At 49.8% G+C, this 17,935-nt stretch overlaps 1 protein-coding gene across 1 annotated transcript in view; it reads right to left on the bottom strand.

Moving 5' to 3' along the window:
* Positions 1–3,049: 3,049 nt before the first annotated feature.
* The window catches only part of LOC308177179 (uncharacterized protein), a 32,778-nt gene continuing 17,892 nt past the window's right edge, over positions 3,050–17,935 (bottom strand). Inside the window, exons 11-14 of the mRNA XM_080554038.1 lie at positions 17,514–17,637; positions 16,111–16,193; positions 4,294–4,406; positions 3,050–4,210 (exon numbers count right to left, since the gene is read on the bottom strand). The gene's annotated coding sequence lies outside the window, so the exon portion shown is untranslated. The remainder of the gene's footprint in view (positions 4,211–4,293; positions 4,407–16,110; positions 16,194–17,513; positions 17,638–17,935) is intronic.

The following is a 17,935-nucleotide window of genomic DNA, read 5'->3' as shown; positions in this document are numbered from 1 at the left end:
AACCTCCTCGCCCGCTCATTGGCCCGCCGCCTCATGAATATTAAGCGCCGCCCCGCGCCCATTGGCCGCCGCCGCCGAGGCCGTTCATTCAAAACTGAGCGCCCGCCGGGGGTGAACGGGGCGAGGCGGCGGCGCGCCCCCGGGAAAAGTTTGGCGCGGGGGGCGCGTGCGGGGGCGCGCCCGGGTCCTTATCCCGCCACGTGGGGCCGAGCGCGGAGACCCCCCCGCGGCAGGAGGTCGGCGGTCCCGGGGGGGGTTTTGGAGGGGGATCCGCAGCGCGGAGCCCCGCAGGGAGGAGGGATGCTGCGGCCCCCCTGGAGGTCGCGGGAAGCCCCCCAGCAGCCGCTGGTGTGTGCGGTTCCTGCCCCGGAGCCGCCAGGGCCCGGTTCCGCTGTCAGTGGGGCTGTTCGCAGGGCCGGCCACCGCTGTGCGGAACGGCAAAGGAGCCGAGTCCAAAATAAAGCCCGATGACAGGCGGTACACGCGATGGAAAAGAGCTGCGGGGCTTCACCCGCTCGTTCAGCAAGTAAAAACACCGCCGCGACTAGCTGGAGTTACTATTTCCAACCCACTTCCACAATCTGGTTGATATTAGCTTTCGAGGATTTGGTGGCTGTTACAGAGGCTGGCTGCGTGCAAGGAAATCTCCACACACGCACTTGGGCTGAAACGAGCCCAGCTCTGGGGCCGAGGGCCGAGGTCTCCTTCGGCTCCCTTGGAAGAGCTGCTTCCCATAGGGTAGCTGCCGAACGGCTGAACTGGTATTAGTGGCTGACCACAATTGTTGGTTGGCTCGGAAAAAGAGAGCTGTTATTTTAAGGCTGGAGCGGTAAGACTCAGAAACCACTGCATACTGTTATGGGCTGGGCGCAACTGCCACCCTCCTTTAAGATAGCCAGAAGAAACAGTTGCCCTCTTTAGGGAACAGATAGCGCAAAGAAGCCTCCACCCTGGGCTGAGGTGCTGCCAGGCAGCAAGGTTCGCCAGGCACTGCCCCGGCTAAGTGCTTATGGCTCTAACAACATGGCCACAGGTTGCCTTTGCTGGAAGAGACCGACACAAACTGCCTGATGAGACACAGAGGAGTGCCAGCCTCCCGCTGACAGATCCACTGGGAAAGGCGCAGAATTTCACGGAGGATTTTAGCCCAAGTCCTCCCTGCATTTCTCCCTCGGGGTGCACCTTCCCAGCCCATCTAGCAAACGCCCAAATCCAATTGTCATCCCTACGCAGAACTGCCCGAGGTTCACTGAGACCTCACGCACGTGTCCTTGGGCTTTCCAAAGCATGGATGGTAAAACCAGTCTTACTAGCCTCGCGCCCTATTTCCACGTTCTAAAACCAAAAGCTTAAAACAAGGGGCTCATTCATAAACATTAATGAGGCTACCTGAGGGACTGTATTCTGTAGCATCATCATAAAATAAGACAAGCAACGCTACTGCAGGATAATCTCTTTGTAGCTGACAAACATCACTCTCACCTATTTTTAGGTATACTTTAAAGTGTTTCAAACTAGTTGAATAATTAAGTTTTTTGTTTGTTTGTTTTTGTTTTTTTTTTTTTTTCTTTGGCTCTGGAGCTGTCTGAATTCTTGCTCTGGAACACTTTCTTCCTCAAACTATGATCTCGTCCTAAAGAGCACACCAAGCTGGGAGCAGCCCAGATGGACAGACTGTTGAGGAGCTTGCTCAGGACCGGCACCTGGCATCAAATGTGCAGTCCTGGTAGTCATCTCCCGAGCATCCCTCCTATTTCTCATAAGCCAGGAGAAACATTCCCTAAGATGCTTGTTCTAGGAAGGCTGAGAAAGTTTTGACAGCTGGTCAAGGGGCAAAGGAGATATTTTGGTAGCTGAGAGACAGCTGGGTTTAAGGTTTTGTCCCAGCATGGTTTTGAAAGCAGCGGAGGGCTGAGTAACAAACGGGTGAACATAACACCCCAGGGAATGCTTGTACTCACCTCCCGAATCGCCACTGCTGAAACAAATCCTCCCCCAGTGCCCTCTGCCCCGTGCATCGCACCTGGCCACCCGTGTCTAAGCACTTTCCTGTGCTGCACCAGGAAAACAGCCTAGAAAGTTGGCTGAGCAAATTCAACCTTTTGCTGCAACTTCTTCCAGGCCATGCAATCCCAATTCCTCCTGCCACCTGGCTCCGGCCTTCCCCTGAGTCCTGTGGGAGCCAGTGCAGCTCACTAACCTAACAAAAAATAAACAAAACCCCAAATTGAGCCCTCCCTGTTTAATTTTCTGCTGGATTAGTGAGCTGAACCAAGTACCAAGGAGTTAGGTGAGTCCCAGAGCCAAGGCAAAGGAGGGTGCAGAAGGGAACAGCCAGGACTACCCTGTTTGACAGCAGCTCACCAACAGACCAGTCCTACTCTCCTGCTCAAAACATCGGTGTGTCAGTAACTTGGGTGAGGAGAGGGAGGGGGTTTGTTCCATATCTCCTGTAAATGTGGGTTTGGCAAGTTTTAGGGTTTTCATCCTCTTTTTTAACATTACAGACATAAGGACATGCTTGTCATGCTCTAGGAAGCACGAGAAGAAAACCAAATCCAAAAGAAACTTCTGGGTGCCTGGTTCTTGCAAGGCTTGCAATGGTCCCAGAATGCAGGGAGAGCTCAATGCACAGTCTTGTACCTACTCTTCAAAAAGATCTGACCTGATGCCCCCCATGACTGCTACAGACAGATTTTATTTTGCAAGCACATGCCATGTTTTTAAGCAACTGACAGCCATACCCAACATCCCACAGCAAGACCCAGGCTAGGCAGTATCTTGAATATAAGGACTGAGATAAAATTTAATCCAAGGTCCCAAAGCAAGCAGACAGCTTCAAATACTTCCAGTAGCTTGTTGCTGAGAAGATTCCCTGCCAAGTTCCGTCCCAGCTGATGTCGCCAAGCACTGAAGGTTTCCCTTCTGTGTAGATCATGTTGGTCCAGGAAACAACAGAGCTGCAAACTGCTGAGGCCAAGTCAATACCGGCCAACGTGGAATGACATCTCCTCATCAGCTAGAGATGATTAGAACAGGGAGGCTGCATTGAAAGAATCTGGAGTCACCAAGGACTCCTTGGACAAATCAATCGATTATACACAGATACACTTCTAATTCAGTTACAAAATGAAACTCTTTTTTCTGCTCCACAAAATTGCCTGAGGTCTAGAGTAAGTTTACCTGTTCTTCCGCCAACAGCCAGATCTCATCTGAACACCAGCCACAGCTTGGTGAGGACGGCCTTCTCACAGCTCTGTCTATCCCGCTCCAGTTGTGTCAGATCGCTAGCAAAGTATGGCCCACCGTGTATTTAAGCTGTTCAGAAATCAGAAGCATTGAAAAGGACCAGAGTGATAAAGGATTTTTTTTGGAACTGCCCATATGACGGGTATAGTAAGGAAAGAGCGTCTTCACTAGCGCTGATCATCTCCATGGTTTATCTGGCTGTTCAGACAATGCCCCTCGTCCATCCCCTTCCTACCAGTGAAACCACGAGTGCCTCAGAGGGATCCTACAGGACGACGACTCAGTGTAAAAGATTATTCCTCAAGACCTTTAACAAGCTTCCCAGCCTGAGTCCGGGTTGCCTTGATGTGGAAAGCTTGCCTGACATCACCTCGTACTTGACCTCAGGCTAGTTCTGCTGTGCATTTGCTCAGCGCTCAGGATGATTTCAGCCTACCAGCAGATTCGAGTTGATGCCGTGCCCTTACTGGGTTTGTCCAACAGTGGTCGGAGCAGCGTGCTGCTTGTGTTGACTGTATCGATCATAGGTAGCGTCACCTACAATACCTACAGGGCGCAGCGGGTCACAGGAAAAACAAGATGACACACACTAGCTGTTCACGGGGTGAGAAAGTTCATGAAAACACTTCTGATAAATATTCAGCTCTATCAAGCATGTAGCTCTGTCCCTGTGACATGTTTATTCAAGCAACCTGGATAGCCAGTGTCAGCACGCTCAGGATGTGCTCGAGGCCCTGCAGAAACACCGGTGAGGGGGCTACCCATCTCTGCTGGGGGGGAGGGGGGTAGCATCAGCACAAGGCTCCTTTCCACCAGCCCCAGGATTCGCAGCAGTGCAGCTCCAGCACACCAGCTCTGTAAAGCGGTTCTGGTGTGGACACAGCAATCCCAGCACATCGCAACGTGTTCCTTACAGCAGCGTAGCCAAAACCTTAGCGAGGCGAGCGGTGCGGTCGGCAAGCTGCAGTGTAAGCAGTATAATCACAGCTGCGCTTGGCGCTTCCACCCCCGGCTGGATCGCATCTCTTCGTAACCCCTACCCACCGGCAAACCTCTCCAGTGAAGACTTGACCCGAATGGAAAGGCTGATATCAACACATCCGTAGGGTTCTGCCAGCAATCAGAAGTGAGGGCGGGGGGAAATCCCTCCTAGGAGCCTAACAAAGCCAGGAAACCTTTTTAAGCAAAACCAGCCTATCGGAGTGACAGAGTTAACGTTTAAGGCTGGATGGACAATAGCGACAAGAAAAGTGTTAAATGACCTGTTCATCTCAGCAGCATATTCATTAGGCTAGTTAGGGAGCTATTTCAAAAGCCTTCAGTTTGGACCTAGCTTCTCCCATCACTGACCTTCTGTGTTAACATGCAATAGAGATGAAGAGGCTCGATTAACCCTTCTCTAACTGGTATAGTCAAAAGCTGTTTGCAGAGGTTTGGTTTAGAACTGTATGAACTTTTTTTTATTCTTTTTTATTTTTTAAATCGAGAGTTTGACTTCAGTAAAAACGAGGAGGAATCCCTCTCGTCCACGTGAAGCTCTCCCATTCTTACAACACGTGGGATTTCCATGCGTGGATTTTCTGATGCCCACAGTCTACGGCTGAATTCCAAGTTCTGTAACTACAGTAAAATATTTGTAATTGCTCACTGGGATCTCAGCCAGTGAGAATATTTCCTCTCTAACCTATTAAACAAAAAGAGTTATCTTAAATACGTGCTGAAAATAGAAAATAAAATTAGCAGTGGTGTTTAAGGGAGCTTGCCAGCATGCGAGTTCAGAGAGACAGAGGTTAATTTGATCCCAGTTCAGCTATGGGAAACCTAATGCTCCGACAATTAAAATATTAGTCCAGATGAACAGATGACCCCCCTCCACCCCTCCGAATCCCCTAATGTGGAGGCACAGCCTGTTATCCCGTGTAGCCGTATCCCATTAAGCTGACACCTCTGCAGGAGTAGGATACATTCCCAGTTGCACACACAAAATTAATTATTGTCAAATGCACTTCATGGGGACTGAGGTGAGAAATACAAGTTAAAATAATTGACAGTCATATTAGGCAGCAGTTCAAAACCTCCTTGCGGTATAAACACTGGCAAAATAAACAGAAACTCACAGTTACCTTCGCAGGTGGCCTCCCCCCCACCCTCCCTTCCTCTTACATTGTCCCTTCTCCTCTTGGCTCTTTCTTCCTCTTTCTCTCCCTTCTCCCCCTCCCTTTTTTGCTTCCCTTCACACCTCAGACCTGGCTCCTTCCCAGCACAAACTGCCAGGCTGCCCGGGGGGTGGCAAGCAGGCAGTTTGCCCCTGCACACCTGCTCCAAGAGATTTGCCACCGCAGCGTAGCACCTCCCACGCTACCAGATCCCTGGAAATTGCATGGCCCCTGCATGCTGCATCCTTACACGCCCAGTACGTCTCTGCTCCCTCATCTAACACATCCTTCCTGCCACAGCACACTTTCTTCAGGCGTCTCCCTCCGTGCTCAGCTACCACAGGACCATCTGCTTCTGTGTAACTTCTCTTTAAAGAGGTCCTATCCAAAACTGTGTAACCCCAAGTGACTTGGGGTATAAGCAATGAGCAAAACCCAACTTCAGAAGGGAGGTTCTGCTTCCACACACAAAAAAATAAAGGTATTGAGGGGAAAAAAAAAAAAAAAAGCATTTATCTACCTACCCCACCAAGCCAAATACTAAAGGTAGGAAGATGGGACAACTAGAAAAAAATCTCTACAAGTTTCCCATAGCCTTCAGAGGAGATCAAGTCTAGATGTAAGTTTAAAGGAGAAGGCTGTGAGCATTCTCCTTGCACTTTAATTGGCAAGCAATCAAGACCACATTCAATGCAACACAAGTTCTTGTAATCACGCTGTGACGGCAGACCAAGAAACTCCATTAGGAATCCAGTGCAATTCCAACCCAACAGCAGTCCAGCAAAGTACCAGATATAAAGGGAGACACGACCCCACGTTGGAAAGAGGCTGGAGATCATACGGCCAAGGCTTGGTTCGGACAACACCGAAGTGACGCTAACAGAAGTGATGAGAAAGGCTGGCGCTGGGACAAGAAAGCTACCACTGCATACTTATTTTCCTGTGTTGAAGTGTTGTTGTCAGAGCTGGTTTCAGACCATCAAATAGCTGTTTCCAAACCCATGAATGCCCCCACCCCTCACCCGCTCCCACAAGCAACATCTGGACACGAGAGCATATCCTTTCCTCGTTGGCCATCCCACCACCATCCGCACTTCGAAACAGGACAGGGTCAGTACGCTGCATGCAGACTAGATGACATATTAAAACCACTAACGCTCAAATGAAAGAAAGAGGAGACTGTTCTGCCAGAGGCATCATCTTGGTGCTCCACTATCTCCCAACACATTGCTGAATGAAGCTTTGAGTCTGGCCATGGCCATCAATTGTTTCTAACAGCTAAAGCCAGGCTGCCTGTCTCCAGATGCCTGTGTCACTGCTGAGATCAGGAGTGACGTACCACGCTCTTGGCTAGGCAGGAGGAGGAACGAGCTCTCTCCACGCGAGCTGTGAACCAAGAGCTCTGTCTGCCTCTTCCCACCCTGGTCAGGCTCCTGGATCGATCAGCTGCTGGACTGCATCGCGCCGACCAGCTGTTCCCACTGGCACCGTAAGTAGGCTGAAGGTCTGGGTGCAAGAAAACCGGAGGCCACGGGGTGATTCCAGCCCGGTGGGAAACACACTGCTAGCACAACAGAGCTTTGTGAGGGGTTGAAAATGCAACTGTCAGGAAGGACACAAACAGCACTGGGCCTGCAAAGGAGGAGACCAAAGCAGTTTTCTTGACCTGTGACCAGCACAATGCTGCTCTCTAAAACCGACTGCGAAGCTACAAAATGAATACTTTGTCCATACACATGTATCCTCACTAAAAGCAAGAAAAAAATGCAAATAAATTAACAAATATTTACAGTTTAGGAGAACATGTAATCGCTTGTAAAAATAACCCACCAGGGTAACACTGCACAAGCTGATTCTCTAAGGGGTTAGGTGGACCTCCAGTTAAAGAGAATGACAAGCACCCAAACACTGGCTTAGGAAGCCCCTCCAAGTCCATTCAGCTATTTTTTTTTCTCTGCCCATAACCTCTTTGTCCCCTACCTGCTTTTTTCCTTCTCATAAATCTGTTCAGAAAATATTGCTTCCTTTTTGGTATCAGTTTGGCGCTATCATTTCACCATAGCAACAGACAGAAAACAGCAGCTCAAACAACTGGAAGTTGTTGGGTGATTCAGGTGGGCTCTCCCGTGACGGTAGGCTTGAGTGACTCTGTGCTTTTGAAAAACCGATCGGTTGCATAATTCTAGATTTAATTCTGCTACAAGAGAATACACACAATTAACTAAATGCTACCAATTAAACTATCAAGAAGGAAGAATATTTTCAATAACTGCACTTCGTCTGCAGCTACACTGTAATCAAGGCATGACAGCAGCTTCTGCAGACACACACAGCTACCTGTGAAGTTGCTGCCTCGAGTCCTGGAGACAGACATGGACCACAAACCCCATGGCAATGGCTGGGTAAACCCCCTTCACGGATATCCGTGCTGGCACGGGCCAAACTGCTAGCAGTGCCCAAGCTACTGGAGCAGGGTGGAAGACTTTGAGAAGGACCAAAGCTCCAGGTCACTCCCAAGCAGTGCCAAGCCATGAGGGTGGATTTGGGCTAAGGCACTAGAGCATGAACCGAAGCAGATGAAGCTAAATCCTTCTGCTGTGCCATGGAGGTACTACATGCAGCAGGCCAGTGGGGAAGAGTAAAGAAGGATGCTGAAGCAAGGAAGGAGCGGAAGGGGAGTGTTGCAATGTACAGCTGGGACTTCCACACGTATATTCACATTACTGAAAAGCGTGCATTTCTCCTCAACACATGGAGTCGAAGACTATGACAATGTAACTTTCGTTGCTACTACCAGGCGTGTAAATGTACCCTTGATGATGTGGAAGGAACAGTTTATTTGGAGGAAAAAATAATAATAAAGGGTGTCAATTTCTGCCAAGTACTCCTGAACTATTCTTCTTGCTTCACAGTTGTTGAACATCTACTTTGTTAACATGTTTAATTCCTGTTTTGCACAGGAGTGTAGGAACATTACAATGAGGAAATAGCAAACAGTTACAGTGAAAGCCTTTCTAAAATGGTATTGTTTGGGTGTGCACAAATCCTCATAAAGGCCCAAGTACATATATGTATATACACCAAGAATCATCTTAAAGGAAGGTGAACTTCCCCCCCCGATTTGCGACTATTTCAATTTTCTTTCAGGACTGTTAAGCCACTTTGGGTTTAAAAGGCATTTTCTATTGAAATCAGGGGTGTGTATTGTATGCCCAGCAAAGAGTCCACTGAAGTCAATTAACAATATTTTTTTTTATTACAACTTCTCATACCAAGATAAAGGTGTTTGTTAAAATTCTCCCCAAATGTCTCCACTTTGTTGCTTTCCCTGACTAAAATTAGATGCCTTTCAAAGAAAAATGGCTTCAATCATGAAAGAAAGACAAACATACTGAAAAGATTTTTTAAAAAAAAAATCAAAAACCTGCCAAACTTCCTTTCCTGTATCATTAGAGACAGCACATTTTCAAGATAGCAGCAGCAGCCCAGTGTATTTGGCATTTAAAAATATACAAATAGTTTAGACCTCTCCGTTCTTTAATTCATACGCTAGTGTCAAAATCCCAAGCTCCAGCTACAAAACGCCACTGAATTCAATAGAATTTCATAGATAAAATTCAGGGAAGAATTCAGCTTTGTGTTCCGCAAGTGTAGTTGGCCCATAGCATACTGGCTGACAGGGAGGCAGGTTTTTCCCACCATCGCATAAATCGTTGAGAAAAATAAATAAATTAGTAACTAAAAATGTTTTTCAGAATCCTATTTTCCTGGGGAAAAAAAAAAAAAGAGTAGTTATATGGAAATGGCAAAGTTATTTGGTCTTACTGTGAAAATGGTAACTGTGTCTCTGGTTCATCTTGCACTTTTTTCCTGTCTTTCCATCAGCTCATTTGTTTTCCATGTGGCTGCTTGTATATATACAATTGTCTTGGTTATCATATGCTGAACATTATTGTTATGCGCTCAGATTTATTCCCAGCATGAAAATTATTTGAAAACGGGTGGAACGAGGGGGAGAAACACAACCATCGTCTGAGGAACTCACACAGAAGAGTGCTCAACAGCTTCCTTTCAGATTTGCCTTCCCTGCCAAGAAAAGGCATTGTTATAGTGACAGCCAAGAGGCGTGTGTTATAACAGGAAAATCATATGGGATGCAAAATCAAAATCTCAATCACAGGAGAAAATCAAGTCAGCCTAGGAGCGTACATCCAGCATTGCTCTTTTCTCCCTGCCTCCTAGAACAAGTTGCCACTGCCTTGTCCTTTCTGAGGTGATATGGAAAGAGGGACAATGCCCGCAGCAGGGTAGCTGGGCACACTCGGCAAGATCCCTCCCAGCACCGCAACCCTTTTCAGCACTGCTCACAGAAGGTCTCCTCTGCCAGCACAGCTGGACCTGGGGCAGGTCTTCACCAGTAGATCCCGTCAAATTAAGAGTATGACTCTCCAGTGCCACAAAGCAGCGTAACCGCGTTGGCTCAAGCACCAGTGTGACGTTTTTGCTGCATTGTTTCCATGTTTTCGGCTCCCCAGAGGAATGCTGGGCCCAGGGTTAACACCTATGCTCAGCCGACGATTCAGATGATCCCCGGTGATAATTTAAGAACCAAGTCATCAAGTCGGTGCAGATCCAGATAGAAATCAGGCCGGACTCTACATGCAGACTGGTGTATTTCTGAACGGCAAATTATACTTCTCAGCTTCCCCTACTCCCAGCTACTAAGCACTACTTGTCTGTTGTAGTAATTCTGGCCAACACAGCTCACTACTACTTACCCTCTTAGAATAATCACACCCTTACAGTACCTCTGGCAGCCTAATGTTTTACACTGAAATCTGAGAAGGTCTGAATAATCCTAATAGCAGTTCGGCAGTGCCACTCTCACAATTATTATATAAAAGGTAAGTGTGCTCCTACCAGCTCTCCATTTAAATTTATAGTGATTGGTTCCATACAGTAATGTGGCAAATGAAAAAAATCTCACAGCCTTCATTTAAGAGGTCTACAGTAAATAAAAAATGCCAAGGGTTGTGCGTTGGCTCCCGGTCTGTCAGCTCTCCGTGCAGGAAGGGGATTCGGGCTCCCTTTCCTAGGCAAGCATAAAATGCCGGGTGATATACTGCTCTGCGAGCGCAACTGCAGCGACAGCAAGAGCAACTCACGCCGCTGGTCCTAAGGAAACCTTCCGAGCAAGCCCGGGCTGGTAAGGCTGACACAGAAATCACACGCAGCCTGTGTTCCCAATGCCGCTCCCACACCTTCGCAGGGTTTAGCGATGCCCTGTTTCCCAGGTACAAGGCTGCATGGAGCTGAATCCCTGATTAATTCGGTGCACAGCGCTGTTACTGTATTGAACAAAGGCTGCCAACTCTGTCAGATGTGGCAAGTACTGTATGAATTATCTTTTTCATGAGAAGCACAGACCTTGAGAAGGTTTTTAAACTATCTCTGGAGACTAAAGGCCACTCTGTTACTCTGAATTGAGACTGCAGGGAAGACAGGTCCTTGCTCATGAGATTTTAATTTCAGTAGCTGCGTGAGTAACTTTAGAAAAGACACCCTGGGTCTGATCCTGACTCTTACCAAAGTCAGAGGTGAAGATCTGGTGCAAGTTAGTCAGAAAGGTGCAATTCTGCTACACAGAGCAAAATGTCTGGGGATGCAGGGCACCGCTGCTGTGATGTTTGTCAGTCCTGGGTGAAAATGCCCAAGGTGCCTGCTCCTCCATTGTCATCCTCACTGAAACCACACCGGGGGCCTGCAGGTCCCCTTATGCCGCTCGCAATCAGACCCCACGTCATTGCCTCAGCCGGGCAAACAGCACAAACCGCACTGTCCCTAACTCACTGCCTATGGGGGAGGCTTTGGAAGCGGTGATCAATGAGAACCACCCACAGCTCTGCCCCAGACCAGGTCTGAGAAGGGACCTGCAGCTGAGTCCGTCAGTGCAGGCACCGGAGAGCAGAGAGGCCTGCATTGCCTTTACATCATCTAGACCCCTTTCGCCAAGAGCCTGCAACATCTATCTGCTCCCGATGAGGAAGCACACGTAGATCCTTCAGGTTTTCACATAAACACGCTTTTGCCATGCCACAAACACACCTTCAACAAGCTGTTTCTTCAACCACCCTTGTGCTGCTACAGCATCTTGGCCGAGAGCACTTGGCTGCTGGATGGGCTGCCTCATCACCCGCCCTGCAAGGAGCCTGGCCAGCCGGGACCCCGCCTGGCAGAGCCCCGGCCCTCGTGGCAGCCCAGGAGCAGGCGAGCAGATGGTGGGATCAGCCGAGGGGAACTTACTTGCTGTCACTGGGGAAGGTGGTCGTCCCCCTCGGGACATCCTGCCCTGCTGCAGAGCAGCACGTGGGCCAGCAAGGACTGGCTTAGTGAAAAGGTGCTGGAGGCAAGTTGAGGAGCCCCTAAATACCAGCTGGGAGAGAACCAGCGTGCCTCTGACCCCAAGGAGCTTGTGTTTTCCCCTCGTTTAGCACCGACAGGAGGTCCCAGCACAACTGCTTCTGTCTGGAGCTGCTCCTGCCAGCGGCAGGCCAGGAGAGAAGCTAGCTTCTGCCTCCCTTCCCCAAGGGGAAAACCAGCAGGACTAACAGCCCCCAGAGCAGCGGGGAGCCTGGAGCACCCCCAGGCTTTGTCGCAGCCCACTCCGGCCCTCACATGATGGTGAGCACAATGAGCGCACAGCTGAACACAATTGCGTGCGTGGGATGAATCATTCCAGCCACGAGTACGCGCCCTAACAAGGAGGGAAGACTCTCCCCTGCTTTCCCCTCTTGTTTCTCCCCATCAGCTCCCTCATCGTAATAAATAACTGAACTAACACCTCGACCTGCACAGTCTGTGCCATTCCCTGCCCCTGGCGAGGCCCCTGACCCCCCAGCAGTGCCGGACACATCCCTGAGCTGCATCCTACACCCTGGCCTCAGCCTCACAGGGAGCACGGTGCTCAGGGAAGGGGAGGGATACTCGTGCATACATGGAAATGTCAGTGCTGCCACCTCGTACAGCCTTGCACATCCGTGCAGTCCTACTGCCATGCCTGTCCCCTAATTTGTTGGGATTTCACTGCAAGACAGGCATGGAGGGGGAGGGAGCCACCAGCCATGCAACATTTAGGGATACATCCCAGCTCCCTGCGGAGCCAGCCACGGCTGGTGTCTATCTGCCAACCACTCTGACATCTCCCCCTCCCCAAAGGAAAGCACAAAGCAAAACTGGCCAGTTTGCACCTCCCGAGCCACACTGGGCGGAAGGGGGGGGTGTCACTGGCAAACCCACGTGCAGGCAGGGGTCTGCAGCAAAAAATCACTCTTAAATCCTTCTGCGGGAGAAGTTGCAGCACCCCCTCCCCCTGCTCTTGCAGTCTCTGTAAGATCAGGGGCTTTACACTCCAGCGGCACACTCCCAGTGTGCCTTGCACATCTGCTGAACTAAGGTAAAACCGGACACTGCAGAGAGGTGATTTATATCACCAGGGTACGGCGCTGCTGGAGAGTCCCTCCCTGCCGCAGGAAGAACACACGCTCACTTGTTCTCTGCCTCTCCTCATGCATCCTGCCCTTACGACGAATGCAATTTCAGAGGGGAAGCCTGTTACGAAGATGGCACCGCTCCCCCTATTTTCAGCATCCCAAGGCACGTGGCTACTGTGCTACCCTGCAAAGACACCAGGCTGAAGCAAGGCCTGGGCGATCCAGCATCCCTGCTGTAGTCCCAAACATGCATTACCCCAGGAGTTCAGAGCTCTGGTGGAAGCACAGGCAGCTTTACCCTTCCCAGGTGCTACCAGGATGCCTGAAGACTCCACCAGGGCTAGCCGGCCAGCTTGGCTGCAAGCAGAGTTAGCCCAGCCGAAGGCGGCAGAGGAATAAAAGCTTTTCCTTTCTCTGTTTGTCAGGCAACAGGTCACACATGCTTGCAGACAGATCCCAAAGCCTGTCTCTACTCTCACATTTCCTCCCTTCCTTTCCCTGACGCTTTCCTGACACATCTTCTTGTGCACTTTGCTCGGCTTTCGAAGTAACACTCCTCTCTGCTTGTTCTCCTTCCCACTCCTTGTCACTGGAGTCCTGCTGCTGTCATCACACTCCCATCAGACTTCTCCTTTCAACTGTGCGTTTCCACGCTGTCTCTCCCAACTGTCACATACGCTTCTGGTTCCAACATCTGTTCCTCCCCCTCCCAGGGAAGTTGCTCCAAAACATGCTGCTTTCTGTCTGAATGGCAGGAAGGCTATATTTGGTTGTACGCATGGCACTACACAACCACCCGGGCTCTGGAGTGAAAGCCTTCTCTTTTGTGAGTGGGTCACATCAATTCCCAAGGTCACAGGCTTAATCCTCCTTTATGCTGCCAGGATGGAGAGGGAGAAGTGCATCTTGCATCGTGCAGCATCGGTCAGCAGCCTCTGCTAGGCAGGGAAGCAAAGGAGAGGGATACTTGCTACCCCTCACAGGAAGAAGAGCTGCATTATCATTTTCTGTAAGGGTGTAAACAGATAATGGGGTTAGCCCGAGCAATATGCCCAGCGCGATGTCCTGCACAGCCTGACAGACAGGGCAGGTTTACAGGCATCCCAGGGCCCAGGGATGGAGCATGTTCCAAGCCCCTGCAGCAGGACACAGCCACCCCAGTGCCCGCACTGCCAGCTCCGCTAGCAGCCAAAGCGCCCAGCCTTGCTGACACCACGGGGTTGAACAACCGGACCCTTGCTCTACCCCACTGCGCTGGCTGGCGGCAGGGCTGTTGTACAGCAGCACCGTGCCTCAGCAGCATTTCCTTGCTCTGTCCTTGGGCAGACAGAAACCTGAAGTCTAGCCCTGCATAACCTCAGGGCGGAAAACAACGTTCCAGTCCTGGGGTCCTACCACCCCTCTCCAAAGCAGTTGGGTGTCACTCAGCAGAGAGCTGTGAAAGGCCCAGCCACGTTTCACCCAGCGATCCTCTGCTCCTAGATAGAGGGAGGAGGCCAGCCCATACTATGGGCCCACCAGCACCCCAGCAAGTGCTCCTGTGACACCACCGCTCAGCCATCTCTGCTGGCTCTCTATCAGCTGCCAGCATATTCTCCTTCACCAGGCACAGCACACAACTGCACAAGGCTGCTCCGTATCTGCGGCAGGCCCCTGCACAAATGGCACAGCTGATCACAAACCATGTGAGTTAACGCAGGTGAAGTTGTCTCTTCTGTTAGTGCGGTCACCGACAGTCCCTCCTCGCCCAGGAGGCGGCTTTCACAGCCTTCAGGCACACCCCAAATCAGGTGTCAGCACTTAGAGACAAAGGTTCAGAGGCTTTTTTTGCTACCAGTGATGTTGGTGAGTTCTGCCAGTAGTTGCAACCACAGTGAAGAAACTGAAATGCAGTTGCTATTCTATTCCCCTTTCGGCTGCTTGTAAGTTTCTCAAACAGATTCCTACTCAGGGTGAAATGTTCAGTGCTTGGTCTCAGCTCAGAGATGATTTCTTTTATTTCCCCCTGCAGGAACTGTGAGCAAAATACTAAATGCAATAGATTTGGAGTTTGGGGAGCGCGAGTAATCAGATATTTTCCCCCTGTTCCCTCTGATACCATATGTTCCAATTGGAAATTTTACACTTGCATACTGGTAACTCGTAAATGGTGGAGATGATAGACTTCAAATGTTCTCATTGAGAGGCAGAAAACAAACCCAGATTTAACAAAATAATTGGTTCAATACTGTTAAGATGAGTTTAAAGAATTCTGATAATGCTTTTCCCTTCCCCGGTGTCCCAGGAGGGACAAGTACACACGTTTCATTTTAATCTATGTGCTATAATTTTAAGGATAGCTGACACAAGGTGGTCTTTGTTAAGATGTATCTATTTGCTTTGAAATCTAAAGAAGTTCAGCACTTACAGACTGCCAGAAATCACAGACCTATTATTCAGGGAACTTTTGAGCTCTGTTGTCAAAACCATCAGAAGTCCTTTAGCTGAACAGCTCCTATTCAACGCATCTGTGTGCTCATTTGCAAATTCTACAGGGATTGCTTCGAGCTTTACTCTCCTCAACTGCAAACTCACTTAAGACTGAAGGCAGAGAACCCCAATATTCTTACAACTGTATGTTTAGAAACCAAGCTTTTCAGAAGCAACAGCACCCTAGCCATCCTTGCCTACAAAGTCAACTAGGTCACCTTCCATGTCAGACAGTTGGTTTTCTTAATTCAAGGTCCCTTGCTGAAGGCAGACAGCCCTGCAAATCCCATGCAAACTTTGCATACCTATTCATACTGTACGTGTTATTTACAAATGCACGCCGAATGAACTTCAAGCACAGGTACTTCCTGATCACAAGTGCTCAATCATTATTAAATTCCTGCGTGCACAGAGATGATTATATACCTGATCATTTCCTGTGGCAGGTTTGCTAAGGGGATGGAGGGAGACAATATCCCTCCCTCCCTTCTCCCATTAGCTCTGCATGCCACGGGGATCTTTTTGTATGTGACTAGGGAGTTACCGAGCAGCTGCCCAGCCCATCTTGCTTCCCCCTCTTCATCCGTGGTCCTGTTCACAGCCAAGAGTCACAACTGACAGCTCACATGTATTTAACAAGTTGGGCAGCAGACCACAACCAAGACAGACCAGCACATCATGGCATAATAAAACAGCATACAAAATAACACTATTTGGGCAAAGAAGTCCCACAACGTGAAACTCACCAAACACATGGGCTGGCAGACCATCGAGGAAGCAGACGATGGCTCTCTTCCAATCCCGCTGACCAAAGAGACCCCGCAGCCACCTGGAACACAGCAAGAGACAAAAGCTCTTTAGCAAGCAGTTCCCAACCTCTCCTCTGCCTCCGTGGCATCTGGCACAAGCCACTTTCACATCCAGAGCTCCTGAGCAGTTTGGTCACTCAGCTAGTAACATGCCTTAATGATTCATGATTGTTACTCAAGTCCCACCTGCAGGCAAGGAAGCCTCCACACCAGCCTACTCACACTTTGGGATAGCTGCGGGCTCCCTTCCCAAACCTCCTGGGTACTACTTCGTTACACCAGTCTTACAGCACGGTAATTCTATTAAGTACTATGGAATCAATCCTGATTTATGCCAGTGGGAGGGAGAGAATAATCAAGTCCTACATCCCCTCCTTCGCAGCTCCTGGTACTGCTCAGATCTCCTTCACACGGCGCTTCGTTCCGGTCAGCTTGACAGAATTACTTTGCTTCTGCATCCTTAAGCTCCAGCCATTCTTTGCTGTAATTCCTTGCAGCAACTTCTGGAAAGGTGTTTTTCTCTCTCCGCTCCCCACAATAAATGAGTTTGTCACTTGAAATATACTGCCAATGTGTTACATGTCCCACAGTGTTTGTGGTTATATCAGAAGTGTTTGTTTATAGCACCATAATTCAGCAATATCTTGATTACAGGAGAGATGGTGTTGTAACTCACTGTGGCTACAGAGAATATTATTTTTCTTTACCTTTAATATAAAATGTTGATTTTTAGTCAATACGCTGAAAGAAAAAAGTGCAGCTGTTGCCCTAGTAACCACCTGTCTTGTAAACCATAAGATGTTAGGAGCACAAGGTGTTAATTGTTCCAAGTGCTGCTTGTGGTCAGGGATGAAAGCTAGAATGGGAGAGATCACGAGGAACATCTGGGAAGATAAAGTCAGCTGGTCTCTTCTTGGAGAAAGCCTAGACAACAGCAAGCACGAGAGACAAGGCAGGGAGAAGTAACACTGCCACCAGAGGAGCAAAATTAACTGAATTGTGGCTGTGTGCAAAAGCATCCCTGAGCGAAGCCTCTGAGTGCACAGCATGCTTCTGGGAGCCTGACAGGTTGTACCAGACACACGCAGAGTTCAGCCCCTCCAGCACCAGATGTAGCAGCTTTTCCTGCAGCTCATCCCCTCCTTCTGACCAGACCGGTCTCCATTTCCCCTTCTGCGCTGTGTCCTGGGGTTTCCACGTGCTGCACGCCAGGAGGCTCCTTCCACAGGTTACTCAGCGAGGAAGAGGGATCCCTGCCCCACAGAAAGTGCCACCACGTCTCTGCAGAGCATTTCCTCCACAGGAGCAGGCCAAGATGGAGCACCGTCCCTGTCACGTACCTGTCTTGCAAAACAACTTCACTGCCCTGCTGAGCAGCTCTTGCTTTCAGGCTCCTCGTACTGCACACCATGCACCACCTCCCTCGCTGCTCCTGCCGCGTGCTCGTCCCGGCCGTGCTGCCTGCTGAGAAGTCGGAGCAGTTGATCACCAGGCGGGCAGGCTGAACTCTGCAAAGCATCTGTGTTTCCACCCCAGCCTCCTACTGGACAGAGCCCCTCAGCTCCAGCAGGCTGCATGCTGGGGCTGGGAAAGCAGCACCAGAAGGGCTCCTTCTGCAAAAGGCCTCCAAGGGAGGAAGGCTGCACGAGGGCTTCTCCCCCATGTCTCCTCTCTCTCTAAAACGAAAGCAAGCTGGCGAGCCAGCAGCCTCATGCTCTGCAGCATCTGCCATCTCTCCCTTCCGTTCCCCCCTTCCCAGCCC

Source organism: Anser brachyrhynchus (genome assembly GCF_964034855.1).
Source record: "Anser brachyrhynchus genome assembly, chromosome: 13".
NCBI classification, from domain to species: Eukaryota; Metazoa; Chordata; class Aves; order Anseriformes; family Anatidae; genus Anser; species Anser brachyrhynchus.
Note: the sequence above shows the minus strand (reverse complement) of the source record. Positions and strands in the feature narration are given on the sequence as shown.